The sequence below is a fragment of the Acipenser ruthenus genome, chromosome 46, assembly GCF_902713425.1.
Source record: "Acipenser ruthenus chromosome 46, fAciRut3.2 maternal haplotype, whole genome shotgun sequence".
Taxonomy (NCBI): Eukaryota; Metazoa; Chordata; class Actinopteri; order Acipenseriformes; family Acipenseridae; genus Acipenser; species Acipenser ruthenus.
The window spans coordinates 5785445-5808706 of record NC_081234.1 but is presented as its reverse complement, the minus strand read 5'-3'; the positions used below and the strand labels follow the sequence as shown (position 1 = coordinate 5808706).

The window sequence follows — 23262 nt, the reverse complement described above, 5'->3', positions numbered from 1 at the left end:
GGAACAAAGAGGAATAATTGATCCACACAATGAATGCCATCTCTTTGCATTATATTATGTATATTTAGGAAGAATTAACAATGCAGTAACTAGGAAGTTTGTGGAACAATGGAATCATCACCCTATAAGTACTGAAGGAAATCATTCTCCTATGTAATTAGGGACAATTGGAATGTTTTGTAACCCAATGTTTGACACACAAGTCAACACTGATCAGTATGGCATTGATAACTGGATATGCAACCACAATATAAACCAATAATAATGTAGTCGTACCAGGCAATGACTTTTTTTAGATAATGAAGAAATGGTGCAACTTTGTCAACAAATTGATCCCACAACAAATGATTTTAACCATGGAGTTGATGGTTTTCTGAATACCTGCAATTTTATAGAAAGGCTAAATGACATGGGGGGGAAAGTAGACATTTTGACCGAGACCAATATATTGAGTGGGGGTTTGAGGGCTGCCTCATTATTCTAGGACTACTTTTGAAATCAATTGCTTTTTTTTTTTTTTTACCAACCTCCTAATCAGTCATGGAAGTAATTAAAAACCTTTTACATTTATGCCCTATAAAAATATTGCAATAAAAATTGCATAAAAAAATGACTGAATTCCGTATTTATTACATGATCCCCATCCTTGTAAATTGACAATGGTTGAAGATTTACACAAATAAAAATAAGAACACTGTTGGCAATAAAAGGCAAAATGTGTTTATTTCAGTGGCCACATATTTTAAATCATACTTTACAGTTTTAATAACATCATTAAAACCATCATAGCACGTGCCCAATTTGTTATATCACTGACAAACTATGTAAAATGAAGACAAACCTAAGGTACCAGCATTTGAAAGGGTTAATAAAAATGTAATACACTTTGGCGATTCCTATACAAAAGTCAAAAGTTAACATACCCCAATTGTTAAAACAAATAATGCAAAAAAAAAAAAAAAAATCAGGCTGTCAAATATTTGAACACTTAAAGAAAAAAATGCAGGAAATGCTCTGACATTACAAATAAATAAATCATCATGCTGGGGCTGTAAGAATAGAACAGAGGAAGCAGAAATTAGAGGTTACTAAGACAGTATTGAGTGGAGGATGCTTGGCCAAGGATAGGGGAATGAGCCCGTAGCTCGGAATAAGGTGCGGGCTTAGAGCGGCCCGGGCTTGAAATTAGGATAGAAAAGAAATCACGACCAACGAGCTCTCCTATTGCCGAGGACAGAGGTTGGTCGAAGGTCACGTTCCCGAGGATCTGAAAACATATAAAAGGGCTCTGCTTGGCAGAAGTGCCTCTCTGGGCGATAGGAATAGTCCAACAGCTTAGGACAGAAAGGCGAGATTGTAAAGGGTTCCCTGACTGGTCTGGTGCAGCCCTCGCAAGAGGTGAGGCACAGACCTCCGGAGCTGGGAGCGGGAAGGCATCCCGTAGGGAACCTGCAACAGAGAGATGGGTTAGTCTGGGACTTGGGCACTGAGAGCATAAAGCGGGCCATGTCCCGTGTGAATGAAGGACACCGCCTCACGTGGTGAGGTAGAATATGTGCATGAGCTGCGTAAGGATAGAGTGGCCGAGGGGCCCCTCTGACTCACTCGGTGACAACCCCCCTACTGCGAGGACGAGGTAGCGTGGTATGGTTGTGATTACCTGAAAAAAAACCTTCCCAGAAGGGGAAAACCTCTGGTGGCCCCGGCGGTCAGGTAGCACCCACTCCAGGCATGCTAGCTATATGAATTGACTGCTGCATAGGACCACCACCCCATGTATGAATTGACTGCTGCAAAGGACCAGTGCCCCATGTTTTTTTGATTAGACAGAGATTGATGTTGGCTTTGGCTGCGGAAGTAGCTGCTTCGTTCCGAAATCATTGGAGAGAAAGCTGGTTCTGGTGGTGAGACCATCCTATGTGTTACTTAATACTGTATCGATCAGCGGCTTGCTACTATCATGTCTGCTTGGAATGGAAAAGGCAAACTCACATTCAGAGATTTGGGTTTCATAACTCCAGTCATTCTCCTAATAGAGGAATGCCTTAACTCATAATCAAGACAGCGAGCAGATTTGAAGAGGGAGCCGAGATCTGCTGTAGTGAGGAGTTATTAAGAATAGAGAGTGGGATCTGCTGAACAGTGCAGAGATCTGAGGAAGTAAATGATGGAGTGCTGTCAGCAGCGTGCAGTGGCCTGCTGTGGAGTGCAGATATTTGCTGAATGTGGATATTGGTTTTTGAGTGTTAAGAGATGAAGAATGCAAAGATCTGAGGCAACTGCAGAACCTGAGAGGATGAAGAATGTGTTGCTCTGAGGCTGCTGCAAAAGCTATTGATTTGATCAGGAGCAGTCTATGAGTATATTGTTCATTGCAGGGTAGGAGGGCATTTTCTGCAATACAGGATTATTTATTTTCGTTGTGTGTTTAAATAAAATCCTGCCCAGATACCATTGCTGGTACTGGGCTCCAGGACTGAATGTCACTTCCGGCTCCTTGTGCTGTCATTTCCAGTCCTTCCCTAAGCTCTACCACTACCCTCCCACACAAAAATTGTAAATATTGTAAAATATTAAACTTTATAAGATCTACAACTTTTCCAGCGATACAATTTTTAGATTATAAAAATAAAAAATATTAAATGGTTTATTATAATAATTGTTAACTTTTAATGTAAAGATTTGAAAATCTTAAAATAAACATAATAAAAACATGGAAATTGACCTTGCTTTCCGAAGAATCGATTTGTCTGACCACAAGGTTCCAAAATTATAATTACAAATACGGTTAAATAGAATGTAAAATATCTATACAATAAACTATAAATCAATAGCACTATATACAACGAAGCAAGCAAACGCGATCACTAAAATAAAGGAAATAAAAACAAAGGCAGACTCAAGATTGAAACGGCTTGAAAAATGGGTCACTGCCACAGAGACAGTGTTCAACTAGTGAAGGCTGTAGACTAAGTGAGTAGTTTGCTAACTGACCATGAGGGTGCTACAATTTGTGTCGCTACTGTCATCAACATCTAATGAGACAAAAAAATTCTGATGGCCGCACTACCATCGCTCAGCTGTTACTTCAACATGGAATGGAGTCTCTAAAGGAGGGCCTACAAAATATGATGGCCTAAGGCTATAGCCTTATTAGCCTATGGGTTAGTCTGTATTAGAAGTAGACGGTACTGAGTTTCCATCTGAGAAATAAATGAGATATTGTTGAGGAGAATCCAGCAGGGATGTTTCCTAATCAGAATTGGAGTTGGTTCATGTTGAAAATTAAGTTTTAAATTTTGCGCAGAGAACAGGTCACAGCGTATGCAAGAAAGCAAAACACTAGAGTGAGTGATTGGGGTTTAAATAGGAGATTGATGATAGATGTTAATTAATAAAGCAACCCAGCTACCACCCCCTGAGGCCAACATTAAATTACTTCAGTAAAAAAACAATTAAGATACCCATATTTACAAATAAATGTATGGTGAATGTAAATGCTATAAGTGCCTAAAACCTATCCTTTTGATATAACAAGTCTTCTGTTTAGAGGGATGGAGACAAACCCTCTCTATGGGAGTGGTGATTTTTATTTTATTTTAAATGCACTCAAATGTGAAATAGTACCAAACATTCCAGGATCTTCATACAAATAAGGAAATAAAGAAAATGAGTCAGAAGTTGCAATAGTAACATTTTCATAAGTCAAACTGGCCCCACAAAATCAATTTAAAGAACAATTCACTGTTCATCTTGTGAATATAATTCCTTAAATCTGAACCCTTTTGTAAACACAATTTTAATTCTTAGTCTTCCACCTAACATCATCTTTGGTTTTAGATTATTCAAAAAAAAAAAATTAAATACAAACATAAAATAGGCCTAGTACTTTTCATTAAGTGTGCTGCTTTTCACATTATTAAACAAATAAGATAGCATTCAATGAGAATAATAAAAGTACAGCACACGGATATATGCTCCAACAGGTTAATTGCTCTGTATCAACTGATTGCAATGCATGAAAATGCATCATTAATTCTATATTGTTTTATTTCTGCATTTGTTATTTGCCAAGTTTACAAAGTGCATCTCCAGACAATGTGTTTTATGAAATAAGCAATTATTTCTTTCAAAATACTTTTTTTGCATTGCTTTAGTGACCAATATTTAACTATAAATAAATAATAAAAAAAGCCTTGATTTAACCAAGAAACATGGACTAATAATGCTAAGTAGAGCTTTAAATGGAGTAAGTGAGGACTGAAATAAATGTCTAGTGGCTAGTTTCACAGAACCTTATTAGCACAAGTCTTGGACTACTCAATATTACATTCATTTAGGTAAGGTAGTCCAAGATTAGAGCTAATCTGGGTCTGTGAAACCAGCTGTAAAAATACCAAGTCTACATAAAACCAACACCAAAATTAAGCACGACCAAATCCTGGCGAGTTCTGAATACCAAAATTCATGTTAGTTTAATATTGTTCATAGCTTTTCAAAAAAGGTAGTCTTAGCACATTGGCACATGTATTTGCCACTGGGTACTTGGAAAGCTTACCATTCCCATCCTTACTTTGGATAAACTCAATTGAAGGTTGAGGACCGAAACCAAGTGGTGGAATTAGGTTTGCTGTAGTCACAAAAGACAGAACATCTGGTAGCTGGGTGCTGCATTCCTCCTCTGAAACGATAAGAACATAAGAAAGTTTACAAACGAGAGGAGGCCATTCAGCCCATCTTGCTCATTGGGTTGTTAGTAGCTTATTGATCCCAGAATCTCATCAAGCAGCTTCTTGAAGGATCCCATGGTGTCAGCTATAATAAAATAAACAACAAATAAATGTTATAGTATGCACATTAAGCAATATTTTCTGGTTATTTTTTCCAATTTTAAATGTATAACTCACTTATATGAAAGATATTCGGTCTGGAATGTGTAAATATTGTGTAAATGCTTCACTTTCATTTGCACAGCCATTATTTCTTTTAACCAATCAGACATTCCACATGCTAGTTCATGATTTGCCAGAGGTGCTAGCTAGCATCAATTACAATGCAGCTAGTGCTAGTCCAATTGTTTTACAAGCTATTGTCAGGCCTATATTTTTCTAGTTTGACAGATTATTTTTAAGACAAAAGCCCCAAAACACAAGCATAGCTCTATCGGTCATCAGTTTATTGGAATAGAGCTCCCAACTTGAAACATGCCGTTTGTGCTATGGTAGGCTGCAATCATGTGAAGACGTCACAGACTGTCATGTCAACTTCCAATTATCCATGCAAATGCGCTATTTAATTACACACACATTAATTATATATATATATATATATATATATATATATATAGTAAAAGAATCGCCCTCACCACGGTTCGTTGCCCCTTTAAAAAACACTGACCCAACACACAGAAATTGAATTTTTGAAGCGTGGTTGCGCTATTTTTAATGAAACACAAAAACAAAAATAAACAAAACAAACACCTAGCTCTTCTTTAAGCAATAACTAAAACAAAACAGGAACCTAAACTGAAAACAGGACAGCTAAGCTGTTTACCTGTAACAAAAACAAACAAACAAAACAGCACACACACAAAAAGGCTTCACTCTACCTTTTTTCTTTTTCAACTTACGGCTGTACCCACACACCAGCACAGCCGGGCCTCCGCCATCTTCAGCAGCCACCCAGAGCAGACTAACTGCTCTCCTTATAAACCCTGCACCTGGCTCTAATTTTCAATAATAGCCAGGTGCAGGTAATGATTAAACAATAAGACAATTAGCAAAAACAATTAAACAATACAAAAATGTGCCTTGCGCACATGTTTTTCTGCAAGGAGGTTTTAACCCCCTCCCTGCTGTCTCACAATATATATTATAAATATATATATATATATATATATATATAGATATATATAGATATATATAGATATTATATATATATATATATATATATATATATATATATATATATATATATATATATATATATATATATATATATATATATATATATATATATATATATTTATTTATTTATTTATTTAATGAATGACCAAATATGTTTTCATTTGGTATGTATCGATTATGTATGTCATAATTAGTGTTCCGCATTATCTGCAGCGCTATGCATCCTCTGCCTCATCTGACCCACTTCTGCTATCTTTGCTTTTTGTATACTTCGAGACATTTGTTTTCTTTTGAATATTCATTAACTGATTTACGTTTTCTCCCCATTCCTCATTCACTAAAAATATTATATTTTTTTGTAAGTATTTCAGTTTAGTTTATGATCAAGCTAGTAGTTACTACGCACAGTCCAAATTTACAAACTTTACCCCCTCCAAAACCTGTACCAACCTTCACAATCCTGTAGAAATTCTCGTCAGTAGCCAATAAGTTTCTCTTGAAGTATTCTCCTATTGCTTCCCACTGGACTGTAGGTGATTTGGAAGAGACTGTCCATAATTTCTGAAGTCATCACTACCTTCTCCCAGATGAATGCATTCTTGAACAGCTCAGGATGCGCAGTCATTGCATCAAGCACACCTAGTCCCCCTTTAAACCTTCAAAAAATGTTGTATACAAATATAATAATTAATACATTTTAGTCTTGTAAATATTTCATAATACATATTCAATTTTACTTTTACCAAAATGTACTTAAAATATGTAGAAATTTGGCTAAAACCTTTATCAAAAGTGACTTACAGGGATCACAAAATGCAATTATATCCAGAAAAAAAAATGTCATGCTAGATTACATAAAACAATAACTGTGTAGTAGTCTACATAGGTGCAGGACACAAATTTAGAAGAAATACAGTAAATGATATGGAAAATAAAGCATACATGTGAAGTATAACAGCAATGCAGTAGTCAGTACTTCAATATGACTTCAAAGGGTGATTTTTTAAGAGATGCTAGAAGGTAGTGGAAGTCGGTGCAGTCCAGCTCAAAAGCTAAAACTGTGATCAATAAGATTTATCCAGTTTTTAACCATTATTTGCATAGAAACACATGCATGTATATACAGTTTGAATACTTCTGAGCATAATGTAGATGGAAAGAACAGAGAACATTGCTGCTGCAGCTAATTATAGTCCATATTGCACATACTAAACTAACGTGAACCACAAGATTCAACTGGGTAAATTTTCAAAGGTTACTAAATTTTAGTCAGAAGTCTAAGTTTGCACTTTTTCTTAGGTGGGCTTGTTGGAGTTGCGATTTTCCAAAGTGACTTTTATAAGTTTCTAGACGTCTAGGGGTGCTACTTGAGCAGACAGACCCTCCATAAGGTTACATTGGATTTAAACTAGCAATTGATGTGATTTACAGAGTTTTAGAGGTTAGTCTGTCCTCCGTCTAGGCAGATTATTATAATGTATGGAAATGGACAGGAAGTGATGTGATGTGTCTAAATATATAGATGGCTGCACTCACATTTGAAAACACGGGTACAGGAATGATTCATAATCTAAATTCAGAAATATGCGAGACAATGCAGGGAAAAAACAGGCACTGTGCGAACCAATGTAGCAAAAAAAGGAAATCTAATGAAAAGGGTGAAACAAACACATCACAAAAAGTAGACGCACCCTATTATTATTATTATTATTATTATTTATTTCTTAGCTGACGCCCTTATCCAGGGCGACTTACAATTGTTACAAGATATCACATTATTTTTACATACAATTACCCATTTATACAGTTGGGTTATTACTGGAGCAATCTAGGTAAAGTACCTTGCTCAAGGGTACAGCAGCAGTGTCCCCACTGGGGATTGAACCCACAACCCTCTGGTCAAGAGTCCAGAGCCCTAACCACTACTCCACACTGTATAATATTAAGAAATAAATGTATGGGCTCCCAAGTGGCGCATCCAGTAAAGGCGCTCCGCGCGGAGTGCAGGATGTGCCCTATAGCCTGGAGATTGCAGGTTCGAATCCAGGTTATGTCACAGCCAACCGTGACCGGGAGTTCCTCTATACAATTTTATTCTGCCAGGCCACTGTATGTCCCAGAAATCTATTTATATAAACAGGGGGTGAAATGCATTTTAAAATATGACCTTGCAAATACTTGTCACTTGAAAATTCTTCATTGGTGTATTCTTGCCTTATTCCAGTGGATTGTTTTAAAACAGTCTTTAGCAAAGGAACAAGGCAAAAACCTGTTTTAAAACCATGTTCATGACCAGTAAACAGTGTGTGGCTGTCTAACACCCCATGTGAATGAACAACTTTTCATCAAACTACTTTACAGTATATATACTTATCTTACCTGTTCCACTCATTGCTTTGCAAGGGGTCTAGGCAATCTTCAATGTACTGTTCATCCTTGTCCAAATTGGGTGGCCCATTCATGAGAAGTTCTGTGTAATGTCTGAAAGATTAAAAGACTAAATTTGACAATCTTTCAAATGTAAAAAAAAATAATTACTTCAAGACCGAGAGACTAGTGGCTAGCTTCACAGACCCCGATTAGTGCTAATCTTGGACACCTCAATGTTAACTTACGTAAGGAAGTACAAGATTAGTGCTAATCAGGGTCTGTGAAACCAGCTGTAAGAGTCAATTGACAGAATGCTGGCACTGCAAATAATTTTAATTACACTACACGCATTATTGTACACATGTGCAAGCTCTTCTTTACCTCCGTACACACCACCTCAGCTGAATATTTACACAGTCTTGTCAGATAATGAAGTAAAATGATGAATGAGTATATACATAATAAATAGTTAACAAAAAAAAAGGTCCCCACTCAACATATTGTCAGAGAAAATAAATTATAGAGTATTTTTTGAAAAAGGGTTTGAGTGGACTTACCTTCTAATTACCTACAGCAGCAGTATGGAGTAGTGGTTAGGGCTCAGGACTCTTGATCAGAGGGTTGTGGGTTCAATCCCAGGTGGGGGACACTGCTGCGGTACTCTTGAGCAAGGTACTTTACCTAGATTGCGCCAGTAAAAACCCAACTGTATAAATGGATAATTGTATGTAAAAATAATGGGTAAAAAATAATGTAATTGTATATAAAAATAATGTGATATCTCGTAACAATTGTAAGTCGCCCTGGATAAGGGCGTCTGCTAAGAAATTAATAATAATAATAATAATAATAATAATAATTATTGAGTGCAGAACTTTTTTGAACTGTTTATTCTTTGTTTTGTGGGCTGACGCTCCAACACACTTGAAAACACTAAAACTGAGCGTGAAGGTAAATACTATATAAACTGTATGCACAATTTTAATGTTAAATTATATTACATTTTAAAATGTAATAAGTTGCCACTACTGTGTGAGTAAACTTTACAGAAATATCTAAATGCATGCTTACTTGTAATTCTCTTCAAATTGTGATGCTGTTGAATAGATTGGTTTTGATTGCTTGGTTTTCTGTGGTTTGGTAGACAGAATTTGTTTTACTAGTAGCTGTGGGCAGAGCAGTTGCAGTGTCAGGGTTGTTCACAATGCAGTTACCAGTAGATGCATTATGAAGAGAGTGCTTGTGATGGACTGAATTCTTCCACAACAGGGAAAATCAGATGTTCTTCACTAGTCGTAGCTTGGTCAATACATTGCAGGAAGGACTCCTCATTAATCACTATTGTTTCAGTTGGATTGTGCACAGTAGCCTCAGGCAGTGGCTGTTCCTCGTTTTCATTTCTGCTGGTATCCTAAAATAAAAATAAACAATAATAAAATGATAAACAAGCCTGGAATCTACCACGCTCTCTCCCTCTTCCTCAGCTAAGAACCTTGGAGTCACCCTGGACCCCTGCCTCTCTTATTCCCAGCACATCTCCACTCTGGCACGCACTTGCAGATTCTTCCTGAGCAACATCCGAAGAATCCGACCCTTCCTCACCAACTATGCTACCCAGCTCCTGGTCCAGGCCCTGGTACTCTCCCGCCTAGACTACTGCAACTCCCTCCTGGCTGGCCTCCCTGCGTCCGCCACCCGTCCGCTCCAGCTCATCCAGAACTCTGCTGCTCGCCTGGTGTTCTCTCTACCTCGCTTCGCCCACGCTACTCCACTACTCCGCTCGCTCCACTGGCTCCCGATCACCGCTCGCATCCAGTTCAAGACTCTTGTACTAGCCTACAGATGCCTTGATCAGACTGCACCCAGCTACCTCCAGACCCTCATCTCTCCCTACACCCCCACTCGACCTCTCTGCTCCGCCTGCACTAGAAGACTGGCTCTACCTCCGCTACGCTCCCCTGCCTCCCGAGCCCGCTCCTTCTCCACCCTTGCTCCGCAGTGGTGGAACGACCTTCCTACAGATGTCAGGACTGCCCAGTTCCTGACCACATTCCGGCGCCTCCTTAAGACTCACCTCTTCAAACAGCACCTGTAGAACTCCTCTGTTGTATCCTGGGACACTATCACCCTTCATTTAAATATGCTTTATTTTGCTCTTATCTGCCCCCTATTTTACTGCATTTAATCCTGTACCTCAGAATATTGTAATCTGCCAAGTGTTTAATCTGTAGTATTTTGTACTTAATCATATCCTGATGTAACTATCACTATTTAATCATATCCTGATGTAACTTTCACTATTATCTGCTGTATTATTGAATTGTGGTTTGTCACACTTGAGAATTATTGTATTTCTTGTTCTTATTGTATGACTTGTATTGTAACACTTGAATGTATTTGTATTTGCTTGCGATTGTAAGTCGCCCTGGATAAGGGCGTCTGCTAAGAAATAAATAATAATAATAATAATAATAATAATAATAATAATAATAATAATAATAATAAATAATAATAAACAAGCCTGAAGAATTTATATTTTAATTGTAAATACTTACAATGTCACTATCAGAGCTCTCCATCTGCAGAAGTACTTTTGAAGGCTGCATATAAACAGATTTCTGCTTAAAAATGTGTGAAATCATCAGACCTGACAAACACTGGCTCTCCATCAACAGCGGTTTAACTAGCTTGTTGTGGCATAGCATGAGTATCTGTATGCTAAAAAAGAATATCGAAAAAGGAAATGCTAAATAGGTCTAAATAAAAAGTTCCACACTAACAGTAAAGGTCTTATGAGTACCAAAAAATAATTAACACAGTTTCCTCCTATCTATGAAAATCATGACATATCAAGCTCCAAAATGTGAAAAAATAAATGCACAAGATCTTCATACATACAAGAAAACTACAACTTTAGATTAATTGATGCATTTTTCTAATCAGTACTCATAAGACCTTAAATTCATAATGGACATTAATAGCAGTCCATCAAACCATTGACTTTCTCTAATGTCCTTAAAAAAAATAAAAAATAAGAACACAATATAGTTCACCATATAATGCAGTAGAAAATAAAGTAATACATGTTTTTTTTTTTTAAGGGAATGAACTTTTAATGAACTATATTTCAAAATGATTTATGAATGAAGCAAGCAATTTAAAATAAACAAACACTATCGTTGGCAAGTTGACTGCTAAATGCCTTCCACACATTCTCATAGACCTCCTCTTCACTCCAATACCTGTTGAATTCAAAAGCATTTATGATGTGCCCTAGTTCATGCAGTTCTTATTTTGGTCCTTGCTTGACTACTATATGAGCTTTTGGACCAGAAAGCAGAATAAGCTCTTTGCTGAAAGTAGGAGGACCCCTGATATTACTGGGAAAAAAGCACATCATAGTTTAGTAGTTACCCATACAACAACTTCATCCAAATTTGAAAAATTAAAATATACTGTGTATATAATCTAACCTTCGCATTGCTTTTGGAGAAATAGCAGTTCTGCTTTTCCGCACAGAACCCCTTGTATAGTGAAACTGTGGAGTGCTTCCTTCGGAAAATAGGCTTCTCACTTCACTTTTCCTAGTGGCCCTAACTGAAATGGGACCTAAATCATTCACAGTGACAGGGATCTGAGATTGCTGTTCCTGGTTTTCTCCCTCATCCTGCCTTCCAAAATCCAACATTTACCCTAGTTTGTTTTGTGTATCTGGCTTTGACAGCAAAGTATGTATTAAGTCACACACTGCTTTTGATTGGGGGTTCATTTATTTTTCCTATAAATAAAACATTGAATCATAAAACATTTTTAATGGTAAGCTTAAAAATCAATAAGATAATCTTATTTCAAATAGGCCATACTGTAGTGAGCAGTTAAACACTTTAACCCTATAATGCCCATTTCTGTAGCAAATATGCTACAGGGGCCGTATTCACAAAGCTGATTTAAGTCTAAGACTGGTCATAATTCGGCAATTTGGACTTAAGCCTTATTCACGAATGAGTCCTAATGGACTTAAGCACGGTCTTAACTTTAAGACTACCCTGGAGTAGGCTTATGTCCTAATTTGCTATTAACCACAGCTATTTTAACTAACATGGCTCGATAGATGATACTGTAAGATTTATTTGAAGATCACCCAGTAAGGAAAATTGCTGTATGGATGATTTTGTAGACAGGGTAAACCCTTTGGAAGTTTTTACCTAGACTGAACTGAGAAGTTGATACCGTTTTGGGAGACAGTCAGTTGAAATGATAATAAATCTTATAAATACAGATCTTTCTCCCTCAACCAACTGAATCAATACAATTCCAAGCAGTGTGCCTTGACATTGATGCTACAGTAAACAAATGGCAAATAATACCAAATAAACAGTGGCTGCACACATCTGGAAGTGAAGAATTCTGGGCAGAGGTTTCAGAAGATTGCGACCCAGGTGGTAATAAAAAATGTGAGCACATTAGCACTCTGGCACATGCCCTTCTTACTCTGCCTGTGTCCAATGCAACAGTGGAATGAGCATTCTCAAACCACAACTGCACTAAAACAAAACTTAGAAACAAAACGCACGCTGAAACTGCAGAAGCCATAATGAGAATCAGATACAGCTTGAGACGAATGAACCTAAATTGTGCACTGTTCAAGCCCTCCAGTGAAATGCCAAGGTGTTTTACATCACAGATCTACATAAGCAGCAGCACCCAGAATGAAGATGAAGAACAGTTTAGTGTCATTGCTGATGCACTGACATGCTGATTTCAAGGTAAGCTTTAAAGCTTAAGTTGTACTGTCGCTTTAAAAACTGCCTGCATACATAAGTACTACTTCACATTTAATTTCACAATGGGGTGGGGGTATAGACCACTGGCAAGTATACATTCCTGTAACAGTATAAAATCAGGTTTCAGTACAAAAAAGCTTGGCTTTTTATGTGCTTTATTCATTTTTTAATTTTGGGAGGAAATTCTGTGATTTGGGAGATTTTTAGGATCGATTTGGGGGGAAATTCAGGAGAGGACCTGGCAACCTTGCTGAATCCTCCATGTTGGTCCAAATTCTGTCTAATTTAGAGCACGAGGCAGACTCGGTGCAATATGGCATCCGTTTCTGTACACTACTGAGGGTGTATTCAAGTTCCCCATTGATGTTTGTCATTTTCTTAGTTATTGAATGTCATGAAAATCGGCTATTAATATGTTAATTATTATAATATTATTATTATATTAAATTATTACCCACCCGGTCCCGCTGAACAGTTTCCAAATGTTGGCAAGTACCTGCTGTGCTGGACTAGTTTATATCACCACGTCACTACACACGACTCAGGAGATTTTGCCTCACTACCCGCTTCAAATTGTAACCTTTCGAGCATGATATACAATGCTGTATTTACTCTTTTTCCAACCACAGGCTATAACTAGGGCTTCTGTTTTTGGGGTTATATTAATTGTATTTTTCGGTGCTTATTTTTAACTATTTTTTAGTTTCATGTAAATCGTTTTTTTTCGGGGCTTTGGTTTTTTTTCTGTCAAAATATGTATAGTAGTAACTCGACAGTACTTGCACACTTAAATTGTACCTTCTTTCCTTTGCTGTCTTCCACAATGAAATCCTTATGGTCACAGGCACATTCTTCTGGGGTTTTTGTGTGTAGGCATTTTTGTACATTTCGCCACAATTCTGTTTTAAATCCTCCGTATTTTAACTGTAATACAGCTTTAAATCCCGCTAACAAGCCTTCATCCTGGTTGTAATCTCGTTTTAAATCTTGCAAGCGGAGTCTCCAATAGAAATGTAGGACTATCTCCTTTTACAAATACAATACACAATACAAGTACAGCGATGCCTTCCGAAAAATGTCAATTTGTTAAAAAAAAAAAAAAAAGTACAACAAGAAATGCAATTTAGCAAGACAACAAACAAAGGAAAACGTCTGCTACCCAAATAACGTGTAGTTTAATTATTGCACATAGGCTCATGAGTACATTGTATGTATTAACTTGAGGTATAAAGTCATATAATAAAACATTATTTTTTAAAATAAATAATCTCCTACCTGTCCTGTGAACATTAACCTCTTCTCACTTCTGTCTGTTTGTGTAGTTCGTTCTCTCACTTTCAACGATTGAGAAGGTAAACACCATGGTTAAATAGGCGAGCTGTGATTGGCCGATAATGTCATGTGCTTCTTGGTATATGTTATACTCACAGAAAAAGCTGATATACTAATTTCATTATATGTCATATTCATTTCAGTATGTGTTATATTCATTTAATTATACGTCATATTCATTTCATTATACGTCATTATGTCAGTTTAGCCGTCTGGAGATAATGAACATGCCCATTTATTTTATTGCCTGCTTTGATTTTAACGTGTGTTTTTAAAATGTAATTTGTGTAGAAAATGTATGAAATACTGACAGGTAAATATATTATTAAATGTCTGGTAAATGTTTATTCACTTGGGAAGAGGTCAGAGGTCAAGTGGGTAAATAAAAGGAAGATGGTCGCTGGACGTAAGGGGACGTGGACCTTGAGTGTAGAAGCTGTAGCACGTTTGCGCTTTTGTTGTTTTTAAATATTGCAATCTACTATAACCTCAAACTGTGTTAGTTTTTAGCACGTTTGCACACTTTCTGTGTCTGGATACTGCACTACACACTTTGTTTTGGATTTGTTTACAATATCACCGCACTTGAATATCCGGAGGTATGAATTGTTTTTAAAAGAAAGCCTTGCTGTCTATGTGCTGCTGTTTTTATGCAGCATTTTTAAAGTAAAGATTCTGAACAGAATTACTGCTTGTGGCTGAATTACTACTGCTCTGCACACAACACTGCCATAGGAAGTGACTTGAACCCTGATTCTCTACGTTTTGTGATAGTCTGCGGGACAACGCCGCTCGGTGCCGCGACAGTTATATTCATTTCATTATACATTATATTGGTCATATTCAGAAAGCTGTAATTTTGAATTGGATGGCCTCTCATAGTAAAGTCCATTACAATACTAAGGTCACCCCTGTATTCAGTATTAACCACTTCAACACAATGAAAAAATGAAAACCCACTTACACTACCATACCGTACGTGCGTACGTCAAGTTTCCCATTCTATTCTATGAGCGGTTTGTCAGTCTAGCGTTTCAGGTTACATTCTCTCAGGCTGTGGAATGTGCAATGAAAGTCGGGGGAGGGTCAGGTGACATTTGTATCTAATTGCGTGTCATGTAGTGATTCTAATCTATCTGTGGGCGTTTAGAAGACTGAGCTATATTGAAGGAAGCCATTACACTTTTACAAGTATATATATATATATATATATATATATATATCTATATATATATTGTGTTTTAAATTATTATTTTTTTTGTTTTATTATTAGTTTTACTTGTTTAGTTGTAGTTTATATAGTTTTTAGCAAACGCTAAACATGGCAACATACGTGGAGAGCGACAAAGGGAGTGATGAAGATTTCAAAGTTGGTTCGGAGGATTTTGATACCAGCGACAGTGATGTTGACTTATCACTCAGCAATGATGATGAAGAGGATGTGGAGCTAAGAACAGCAGGGCACTGGGTGTTTATTACTGATCCCTACGATGATGCCAGTCCTCCATCATTTGATTTTGCACCTGTTTACACAGATGTGCATCCCGCCATGGAACTTGAGAGTTTGTGTTCTCCATTGGAGTGCTTTTTGGCTTTTGTTCCCGAAAAGCTAATCAATTGTGTTGTATTTAACATTTCAATAAATGGCACAGAGCAAGTTGATAATGGCACATGTTTTGATGTTGTTTGATTTGATAATTACTGTTTACTGATTATTATTGTTATTAGCAGTGTTTTTGTTTTCATTGTTCAAACAAAAAAAACAAAAAAACATGTTTTTATCTCTATATTGAACATGGGTATGTAGTACACAGGAGCATAAAGGGTTAATGAAAAACACAGTTTAGGTCATTTATTTGTGTTTTATTCATCATATGTTAACATTTTATAGCAATTACAGGTTTGAAAACATTATTATTATTATTTTCAAAATCTGGTACCTGGGAAGGGATTTCATTTTTACATCTGAAGTTGGAAGTGGTTAAGGCCACCGCTAAGCCTCTGTTCAATTACCCCTCTAATGAGAGCAGCACGATGTGAACTACCAGCCTTTTTAAACTAAAAATTGTAAGCACCATGATGCAACTGCTTTAGAGAAAAGAAGATAAAAAGTGTACAAATAGAGCAGTCAAATAATTATAATTGCTTAAACTGTTCAAGAAAATTGTTAACCAGTTAAATAAATTGGCAAAATAACAATACATCCTGAATCCCAAATAAAAATCCTATGGTAAAAATGCCATGTCTCTGCAGTGGTAAGGCCATCCCCTATTAAGGCAACTTTGTCGGTCCCTTGACTGGCTTTAATAAGGTGTGCAACAGGAGATGCTTTGCTAAGGAACTAATTGAGCTGATCGGGAGGTTCAGATTGGCTGGGGGGCGTTCCCGGAGCTCAGAAAGCATCTGTGCCACAGCTTGAGGCTACTGCACGGTCATAGCCATACAGACGGGCTCTGAGAGACATCAAGGAGGAAAGCGTCCTCCCCATGGAGAAAATTACTAAACAAAAGCCTTCCACTCCAAAACTGTGCTCGTGAAGGCACTGCCCAGCCGAGGCTGTGTGAAAAGGCTGTTTGAAGAGGCCAGAACTTTGGGAGCCCAGAAGTAGGTCAGTTTAGGGGATGTTGATCCCAAACAGAGTAGAGAGCATTTGCATAGCGCTCACCACTTGTGTGGCAAACTTTTATATTTAGGTTTGTTTTCTGTGCAGTGTTTCAATGTTCTGTGCCTGCCTCATTATTATGCAGTGACAACCCACACACGTAACAACCCCCCCCCCCCCTCCCCCCCCCCGTAAACTCAGTCAGCTGCAGAACCAGAGTTCATTATAAGATAAAACACTGACTAAATGTAACCTGATTTGGCAAATGTATTCAACTATCTCCAATTACCCAGCCCTAAGATGGTGACAGAACATATAGTGATGCCGACTTTGGAACTATCCTGTAAAATTCACAAACCCCAGAAGGCTACTTAATTCTGACACCCTCCCACCACCATACATAGCAACTGAGGGTTCTTTTAGTTGATTAACTGGTGCGCAGATGGTCAGAATGCTCATGAAAGACAAAAAGCCAGTTGGTTATTTAGCATCCTGTCTGTTGCTGCATGATGCTGTCCAAATGTCTCAAGTATATTTTAACAGAGCACCAGGAGATGTACAGATCTGTCTGTTAAAGTGTAGTAACAGAAACACACAAAGTTGTTCAGCCTGGGAGACTGTCATGCTGCAATGCTTTATTAGGATGAAAAAGGTTGATCTTGTCAGTGAAATAAAACTTGACTCTTTACAGTATTATTATTATTATTATTATTATTATTATTATTATTATTATTGTTACAAGATATTACATTATTTTTACATACAATTACATTATTTTTTACACATTATTTTTACATACAATTACCCATTTATACAGTTGGGTTTTTACTGGAGCAATCTAGATAAAGTACCTTGCTCGAGGATAAAGCAGCAGTGTCCCTCACCTGGGATTGAACTATTATATTTGTTTGTTTATAATTGTCTGTAGTTGTACACCTCAGAACTTGTATCCACCAGTCAGGGAGTTCTCAGAACTTGTATCCACCAGTCAGGGAATTCCATTAGCATTTTGATAGATCTTAATTCTTTTACTGAAGTTAAAATAACAGACGATGCACCCCAGTGCATTTTAATAATAAAAAACAAGAAAGAAGCAACCCCGACAGCCACTACTAATTTTTATTGCTGTTTTTTCTTTCCTTGCAAAAATGCACTAGCTTCAAAATAAGGCACAAGAAGTTCACTTCAAACTTTTCAGCAATGATCCCCAGGCAATAAACCAACTCAGTTAAAACCATAATAACAATAAAAAACGGAAACCACCAAAAAAAAAAACCATCCCCAATCATTAAGGCCATCAGGCTTATACTTGATTTGTCAGAGTAAACAAAGTGTTGTTCTAAGCAGGGCTGGTGCTAGGCAGCTTACCACCCTAGGCAAAACTTAGCATGGCACACTTAAATCAGTCATGTAATGATTATTTTATTTATTTTTAAAATCACTAGTCAATAACCTGGTTTCTATTTTGATTGTATGGACCATGCACAGGTTTTAAATTGGGTTTCCCACGGTATATGGGAGTTTTAAATTACTGTTTCATAACTTCAATAATGCCATCATTTTAAACTGTAATATGAAATGAAATGTACGGTGTTGATATAATCGTCGAAAATTGTTTTCAAATGAGCTTTTTCATGTTTAACTATTCAATGTCGGGATCATGACTGCTTGTTTGGGTATGGTGAAAGTGTTGATTATGAACTATTTGGCCGCTGGTCCCGCCTGTTAAGGGGAGAAGAAGAAACCAACGCCCTCTGGAGAGGAATTGATCTGGCAATGCCAGGTCAGCAAGGTGGACCGTGACAAAGCCACACCATTCCCCCAAAAGCCATGTCCGAACGGATCTGCCAACTCCATTTAAGTGCCGGGATAACAAAAAAAAAATAGATCCAAACCCCCCAAAGTTATCTTTTTTATTTATTTTGATTTTGATTGGTTCATGGGTAGTTGAGCATCAGCTATGTCTTCTGGAGCAGTTCTAATATACCGCTCTACAGCACTGGAGGCCCATCTGCCAAGGTGCTTGATCATGTGATGAGAAAAAAATGGCCTGAAAAATGTGTGGAAGAAAAACCTGCACAAAGTAATAGCATAGATAGGTGGATTCAGAACCATGATCGAGTTACTGGTTTATTTGTTTCTGTAACGCAGAAAGGGATCTTGGGGAGCATTATTGAAAGTTCTGGCTAAGGTGTACTTGTCAATGGAATTGTAGGGGCAAACGGTCAAAGGAATCTTATGGTTGTGAATATGGACTCCTTGTTGAAGACTGTCTGCTTTGGAATGACAGAGATGGAGAAGATAGTAAGTCTTTGTCATGTAGAAGTCATTGACGCAAAGATTTGTTGCTGGATTAAAAAGCAATCATGCATAAAGTTTCCATGAGGAGGTCAATGTAAGGGGAAAAATAACAATTTCTCAGCTTAGACATTAGTGTAGATAACATAATGAAAGTTATTGGCAGACAAACTGAATTCCATTGCTTACGGTAGTCCGGTGATAGAAGAACAGTTGATTCAATTTAGTCTTAGGCTGAATTAGATGCCTGATAGGTATGTTTTAATTGTGGATAACTGGAGGTGGAGTTTTGACTGGAGGTGGAGGTGGGCTGACTAATGCTCCGTAGAACCACTGGCCAGCCAAGTATCCTCCGAATACGTCAGTAAAAGGCTGGATAGCATTAGGATCAATGAGACGATCTTCATAGAAGATATACCATTCCAATTCTCTAGGAGGTGGGACCAGAAGGCAAGATTGGATCGACAACTGGCTGTTATGGTGATGTGATGAAGTAGATCTTTAGCAGATGAGGCTAGATCGAGAAGAAATGAAATGAAGGATTGGCCTTATGGTGTGAACCTCATAGCATAATTGAAATACCAGAGTATGCTGAGTAGCTGAAGTTTTGTACATGAATTTAAGCTGATGTATTCACGTATCTTAGTTTAGTTTCTCTTCTGGAAGCCGTGCTTCGAAGGATATGGTGTCCAAGATGATGCCCAGTAAATCTATGGAAGTAGGGTCCTAGAGTTTTTTTCTTCTGATAGGGGAATGACGAGTTTTTTAAAAAAAGATATTTGTTGGTCCATAGGTGAAGATGGAAAATTAATCAGAAGGAAATCGTCCAATAGATGTACTAAAAAAGGGAATCTTCTAATTGTTTAATAAAAAGGGCTTCAGGAAGTGTATTGAACAGGAAGGGGCTACTTTTACATCCGAAAGTAAGCTGAACAGAAAAATAAAAATTGGATTTCTATGACACTCTGAACAAGTGCTATTGAATGGGGTCGATTGGCATCACTTTAAAAGCATATCGGCCTTTGAAAGCCAGGCTCCCCTGCCAGCTTTTCTAATGACCTTAATTGCATGACCGATAGTTGCGTACTGCAAAGAATATTGTTTCGGAAGGGATAAGGCTGTTTATACTTGACTGTGCAGAATGTCTGTGATGAGCAGAGAGATTGATGATTAGTCTCTTTTTTCCACAGTATTTACACTTGGCCACACCGATGGGGCTTCAATGGTACACTGGAAAAGGAGGAGTTTTAAAGGGACCAATCATGAAGCCCTTGGATATTTCTTTCACCAGCAGTATGCAAACTATTTCTGGTTCCTGAAGAGCTGAGTGTAAGTTAGGGCAGATGTGGGAAACTGAAGGAAGGAAAGCTAGACCTGTGTTGAAGCCTTCAGTCAAGCCATTAAGAAGGAAAGAAACAAATGCTTGATTGTGTTATTTGACCAGTTCTTTTTTAACATAGCAGGTACATTGACATTGACATTTCTACAGGTGCTGTCATTTAAGTTATTGCATAGTTGTTTGCCTCCTAAGTACAGGATAGAACAACTCCTAACATCTTACAAAAGAACACAACACTATAGGGAAATATCCAACCATTTTAAAGCGGTAGGTTGTGGGGCAGATACTAATGTTAGAATAAGCTAAGCAGACCCAAAGCTTTTTAACTTACATCAAATGGTCTAATGCGTTGGGAAACAAAACTGTATCTAAACAGAACTACTTACATTATGACAATACTGTCAAAAAAACACACTCCCAATGTACCATACATTTTGAAAATACAAACTTGTACAAAAGCAGAAAGGGTTGCTGGGCAACACATATGTTGTCATGCCAACTATTACCTTCCCCAATACTGTTAGTGTAATGACACACACTGTAATAAAACTAACTTCATGCTTTTAGAATATATGCACATATCCCAATGCATGCCTTTTTTCTTTTTTCTGAAGGGTAAGCACGTAGGCTATTATTAAACAGGAAAGCAGCAAATGGCGTCTGTAGTAGCAGCAAATACACAAACACGAAATACAGTACTTCACAATTTTATCATTATTATTAATACATTTCTCGGTTGTAATTGAGATACACAAATGGCTTATCACGGATCAATTGAATAACCCGACACGCTGTCTTTCAATGCATTGGTGATGATGGGAGTCTGTAAACTTGAACTGTCTCAGCCTGTCTCGGTGTTATGCCAAATAGTGTCTTCAGAAGAAAAGTGTCTCAGTGGTCACACAGAGCCGTCTGCTCACCCTGTAATAAAGACATAATGGTAAGTAGGAAGATTTGAATCTGATGACAGTAGCTTAGCTAGTCAGTTTCATTTTTTTAAGCATTTTTACCTTTAAATTCAACTCATGTCTGGGACGGGTTCCATTTAAATAGTAGTCTATTAAATAGATGTCTTTACAGGTTAGTGATATTGGATTCAGGACTTCAGAGATCGAAATTGAACACATTTGTATTTACTGTAAAAATACCATAAATTCACATACATTTAAATGATTAACTTACCAAATTCTTCTTTTGACAGCAAAAATCAATGCCTCTGTAGTGGCTTACTTCTTGAAACTTTGCATCTCCATTACTGTTGATGTTAAGTCAGCTGCATAAAGGGAACAGAATACCCTGCACTAAATGGCACGACAGTTTATTCCCAGGGTTAGGTGGAAGTGGGCCATCTAGTAAGGGGGCAAAGCTACGGTATACAAACTCAATGACCCAGACGGGAAACGTTGTGGCATCCGCGGATTGGAGGAGTAGATGCGCTCGTTGACCAAGGGGTCATGGGTGACGTTATAAAAAGGGAACGTAGTGATGTGATCTGTTCCTTTTGTGAATGGTTAAAATAATTGACCAGAAGGAGAACCTGTGCTGTGAAATGTGAGTGTTTTGTTTGTTTTTGTTTGTCGTTAATAATACTGTGTGTAATTATTTGGATGGCTAACACGATCCGGAGCTGTCGCCAAAGGCCATCACTAAACCCTGATCAACAACACGAGAACGGTAAAGAACAGTATTCACCACGAGCACTAGAGCACGCACTGTGGACTGTTGTTTGTGTTTGTGTATGTGTTACGTGTAGGTGAACTAAAAACGGGACTGTTATTTCGGCCGAGGCCAACCCACGGATTACAAATAAGCAATACATGCCACTGTATTGCTTCATTACCATTGTTATTATTTACTGTTGTTTTGCCATCAGGCCATTGGATTTAAAAAAAAAACATTAAATAACATTGCACCTGGATTATAATTGTCTGTCTGTTCATTGATCACCTGCACCTGCACACTGTTAACCACTTTGCCACTGTCAGTCATAAAGCTTTTTTTTCTCTATAGAATGACATAATAGATAGAATGAACTCAATTTACAATCAATCACTCCATACCATGCAAAAGAGCATGTTTGGATAGGATCCTTTAGTACGATGCCAGTTACCCTAGTGCTAACCATCACAGGAACCTTGAATCGCACATAATGCAGATTCCTTGCTTTAATTTTAGTTTTATTGTGAATAAAGTGAAGAACAATTACATGCTTTTACTGTGTGTTTATTGTGCATTAGGTTGTGTGGCTAGAATATTAGATAAGGTAGTCCAAAATGAATGCTAATAAGGGTCAGTGAAACCAGCCGTTAACTGTTAAACAGCATGAAGGCAATTAAAGACCCTAAACTTTATTTACTGAGTTGTTAACCAGGGTGGGATGTACTAATATTTGTATTGTTTTTTAGCTAAACTGTAGTTACTTATTGGTTGTTGCGTACCACTCTGTTGAATTATCTGTATTGTTTTGTGTGGACATTTAACCTCTGTGTGTCCCTTTGTTGTTCATTTAGTGTCCTTGTTGTATTTTTTCTGTGTTTGTTTTCTATTTCTAATATCTTTTAAACGTGTGTTCTTAAAATAATACTAATGCTAATAACAATTGGTCATGTTGTAAGTATGGAAGCCTCACTG

At 37.4% G+C, this 23262-nt stretch overlaps 1 long non-coding RNA gene across 1 annotated transcript; it reads right to left on the bottom strand.

Moving 5' to 3' along the window:
* Window positions 1-703: 703 nt before the first annotated feature.
* Window positions 704-14426, bottom strand: LOC131721004 (uncharacterized). Its single transcript, XR_009319808.1, has 7 exons — window positions 14336-14426; window positions 9348-9687; window positions 8834-8957; window positions 8286-8387; window positions 6357-6562; window positions 4559-4681; window positions 704-1449 (listed from the first exon to the last, which is right to left on the bottom strand). It is a non-coding gene; the product is annotated as an uncharacterized LOC131721004 (long non-coding RNA).
* Between the last annotated feature and the right edge of the window lie 8836 nt (window positions 14427-23262).